The sequence below is a fragment of the Hipposideros armiger genome, unplaced genomic scaffold, assembly GCF_001890085.2.
Source record: "Hipposideros armiger isolate ML-2016 unplaced genomic scaffold, ASM189008v1 scaffold_1148, whole genome shotgun sequence".
Lineage (NCBI taxonomy): Eukaryota > Metazoa > Chordata > Mammalia > Chiroptera > Hipposideridae > Hipposideros > Hipposideros armiger.
This window is the reverse complement of record NW_017732498.1, coordinates 375532-380104: the sequence shown is the minus strand read 5'-3', so window position 1 is coordinate 380104 and position 4573 is coordinate 375532. Positions and strand designations below refer to the sequence as shown.

Sequence of the window (4573 nt, the reverse complement as noted above, 5' to 3'; positions counted from 1 at the left end):
TCTTTGTCTTTTATTGTAGTCTTCATTTTAAAGTCTATTTTGTCAGAGATAAGTATTGCTACTTGAGCTTTTTTCTCATTTCCATTTGTGTGAAATATTTTATTCCATCCCTTTACTTTCAGTCTGTATGTGTCTTTTGATCTTCTCCTGAGTGTCTGTGGTGCAGGTTTGTGGTCACTGAACACCACGAAAATGACCCCAGGTCTGTGTGGACCATCTCTTGTTGTAAAAAACCTTTTCCACAGTTTGTGGGGGTGGGGCCAGTCACCCTGGCACCCCGATTGCCCCTGAAATGCATTTGTAGGTGGGCGAGGTGGTGTTACAGTTGTATAAAGGCTGTGATCAGTAGTTTCTACAAATTCAGTGTAGTCTCGCTCCTGGACCAGTGCTAGGTCCACGTCCTCTTTATAAAACAAAAACAAAGCAAGGCAACCCAACACCACCATAAAACAAATACACTCCCACAGAAACTCGATAAGCAATGATCAGACAGGAGAAACAAAAGTATATAAAAGAGACAAACACCAACACAAAAACAGGAGAACAAGACAGAAAAACAGTGACCAAAGCAATATCCAGATAAACAAATCTGAGAAACAATGACAAAAGCAAAAACAGATGAAAGAAAAGAAGAAAAAGGAACAAAAAGATGAAAGAGAAAAAAAAGAAAACAATAATAATAAAGAAAAAAGGGGGAAGAAAAAAGAAGAGAAAAAAGGAAAAAAGAGATTAAAACAAAAAGGGCTGTCCGCCCACTTTAATCTGCAGACCACTTGCTCAGCAATAGAGAGTCTCTGGGCAACGCAGCACCAGCTACGTTTGGGTGAAGGGCTCAATGCATCATGTCCCGGCCTCCCTCTCAGGCTTGCAGTGAGCTTCCTACAATTATCTGCTATGTGCTCTGGAACCGTGCTCACCACCAAAAATCCTCACAGGTTGTTGCGGGCTGTCTGCTTCTGCAAAAAACCCTTTGTGGCCTGTGGAGGTGGGGGTAAGGCACCAGGGGCTCAGGGTGCCCCTGGCAACACAGCTCTAGGTGACCAGGGTAGGCCCCAAGTCACCATAGGGTGTGGTCAATGGCCCCCACCAAGTCAGAGCAGTGTGCACTTCTGCATTGGCAGCCAGCCCACACAAACTCGCCAGGAATGCCCCTGCCAGATCACGGGGGCGCACAGCTTATGGCCCAACACTTCCAGGAAAACTCCCAGTTTCAGCCTGTCTCAGTCAGCCACTCGCAGATCAGGCAGAACAGCCCAACAGCCAATCGCCAGCCTGGCAACTCTGCATGTGCAGTGCAGAGAGTGGGGACCAAAGGTGGCTCGTGCACTCTCGTGTCTCAATGAGCAGCCTGTCAGAGCCGGAGTGTACCCACCAGGCGTTTCCCTGGCTACGCAGCACAAGCAGTGTAGAGGGTGGGAATCCAAGGTTGCATGCACGCGCACGCACACATGGACTCCTGTGCCAATTCCAACAGACCAATGCGGTCCCGGACCTGACTCTCTATGGGAGGGCCCACACCTGAAAAAATGGTGTCCTCCTGTACTCTACTTATGTGCAAGCTCCACACCAGGGGAACAAAGGTCCCAAAACCACCAGCTCCCATGCCAAAGGCGCTCAGTTCAGTCCTCTGCAGGCTCCTGGATTCCGCTCACACAGCTACTCCCTCCACCAGGGACCGGGTGAGTGCTCACCAGCGAGCGAGTCCGTGTGCCAGCTCCACTGGTTCTCTAGTCACCCTCAGCCTCATCGAGTTGAACAAAGAGATTCCTCACTATTTTCTACTGCCAGCTATCATAGAACTCCTCTTCCCAGCAAAGTAACTCTGGGCTGGTGAGCGCGGTGTGAGGCTGGAGGGTCTCTTCCCCAACCGGAGAAGCCTTCCCACCACTGAGGTGTCCCTCACGGGGTTCGCCCTCTGTCGTCTCTGCCCCTCCTACCAGACTCGAGGTGGCCTCCTCTTTTAAGTCCTTTGTTTAGAGGTTCTGTTCATCTAGTGTTCAGGGGACTTCCAAGGTTGAATGTTGTATAAATTATTTGTAATTTTGGTGTGATCCTGGGAGGCAGTTGGCACAGCGTCTGTCTATTCCGCCATCTTACTGGAAGTCCTCAATCTGGGTTTTGTTTAGCTTCTGAACCTGCCACACATTGAGTTAAGTAATTGGGAGGATGAAGAGGGAATCAAGATTAAAAAGATTATTCTCAACCAAAACTTCTTTTAAAAAAATACTGTTTGCAAACAGGCCAAATTTATGTTGACAATAAGCTGAGAGACATGCAGTACCAAATGGACTGAGAGGAGAAAGTGAGCTGGGCTGCTCACATACCTCTTCCTCAGCCAGGAGTTGATGCTGGAAGAGATCTATGCCAACATGACTGAGATGCTGCTGGCTTGTGTCAATACAGTGAGTTGTCAGTTTTCCTCTTTTCTCAATAAACAATGCATAATTAAACCTGGTGGCCTTTCTGAGTACAGTCACGCAGTGCTTAACGATGGGATAGGTTCTGAGAAATGCATCATTAGGTGACTTCATTGTTGTGTGAAATCATAGAGTGCACTTACACAAACCTAGATTGTATAACCTACTACACACCTAGGCTACATGGTGTAGCCTATTGCTCCTGGGCTACAAGCCTGTACAGCATGTTACTGCACAAAACAATACTACATGAAATCAAGCATAAGAGCACATGATGCAATCAAGAGACAGTAAACACAAGATGTATAAGGCTGCTGCCGGTGTAACAACATCCTGTTTTATAGCAAACTTGTTTAATAAATAGGAAGAGTACACTCTAAAATAATCATAAAAAGTATAGTATAGTAAATAATGAACTAGTAATAGTTATTTAGTATCATTATCAAGTATCATGTACTGTACATAATTGTACTATACTTTTATACAAGTGGAAGTGCTGTAGGTTTGTTTACACCAGCATCACCACAAACATGTGAGTAATGCATTGCACTATGATGTTATGATGGCTATGACATCACTAGGAGACAGAAATTTTCAGCTCCATTATAATCTTACAGGATCACCGACTTTATGCGCATTCATTGACTGAAATGTCATTGTATGGTGCATGGCTGTAATTTGTTGGAAGGCAGATGCTTTAAGAGTACCACACGTTTGTACTAGTGAACTTCTACTTCACTGCTGAAGGTCTCCAGGAGAAAATTTTACCTTTAAAAACAAAGACAGATTTTGGACAAGTGCTGTGCGACAGTGGCCCATGCCCCGTCCTTCCTGCACAGGCTCTGGGCATCCAGGTCCCTGTGCCGCACCCTATCTGCGTCCAGCCCCAGCTGGTGCCTGAGGCCTGAGGAATGCTGACCTACCCCCGGCCACCAGGTTACCAGTCCCTGCCAGATCTCTGGCTTGGGGCAGACGTAGCGGCTCTGCACTGGCGGGAGGGGAGGTGTCCAGTCCCCAGGGCCATGGTGAACCCGTTGAGCCCTGCCAATGCAGAGCAGAGCCACCTGGTGGACTGTGGTGGAATACCTGATCTCCATCGAGTCTCTTTGCCTTTCCACCTGCAGAGAAGCGTCTCACTACTGAGGGAAATAGACGCGAAATACCAAGAAATCCTGAAGGAACTGGATGAGTATTATGAGAAATCTAAACGTGACACGGATGGTACCCAGAAGAGGAAAGTGTTGCTCTGTAATCAGAGAGCTCTGAATTACAATGAGAGCTGGGCAATGAGAAGATTCCAACTGCAAGTCAGATGGTGGAGCTGGTGGAGAACCGGACCAGGCAGGGGGGCAGTCACGTGGCACTCTTTGGGGCACATCAAAAGGTCAGTGACACCACTGGCCAAAGTGACACCAATGGCAAAGCCGGCCAGGATAAGTCCAAGAATGAGACAATAATGCAGGCAGAAAAGCCCAGTAACAAGAAGTCTTGGCGACAGCGCAACAAGAATTGGGATACTGCAGCTAATAATCACAGCCACGATGACATCACCTCAGGAACTCCTAAGGAGCAGAAAGCAAAGGCCTCCAAGAAGAGGAAATGCTCCCAGGCCATAGCAGAGAGGGAAGCATCACCCGCAGACCTTCCCATCGACCGGAATGAGCCAAGGTACCGTTGGTGCAATCAGGCCTCCTGTGCAGAAATGATTGGCAGTGACAATGACAGTGCCAATTGTCATTGGCAGTGCCTCATCTAGTCATCCCACTTCTCTGCAGGACTGAGTCATAAACCAAAGGATAAGTGGTACTGTCCCAAATGTCGAGGGGAGAAGGAGAAAACCATGTACAAAGCCTTGGAGAAACCCTAAAAGGAGAGGGCTTATAACAGGTGGTTGCTGGACCTTGCCGAACAGTGAGGAGAACTAAGCCATTGTATTTATTACATCGCCCCATTTGGTGAGGCACATGGACTGTACAATGTATGTTTTTAAAGAAGGTTAGAAAAGGAGCCATTCCTTTTGTAAGGATTGCAGTGATTCTCTGCCTTTTGTTTTCGTTGGTACACATGTATGACAAGGAAGTGGTCTGTGGATCAATATTTTAGAAACTACTATTATAGGTTTGAATTAAACTCTGAAGTAAGTCTCAGACTGATTT

At 47.1% G+C, this 4573-nt stretch overlaps 1 pseudogene; it reads left to right on the top strand.

The window, feature by feature from the left end:
- Positions 1–3439: 3439 nt before the first annotated feature.
- Positions 3440–4332, top strand: LOC109376542 (inhibitor of growth protein 1 pseudogene; annotated as a pseudogene).
- Positions 4333–4573: the final 241 nt, after the last annotated feature.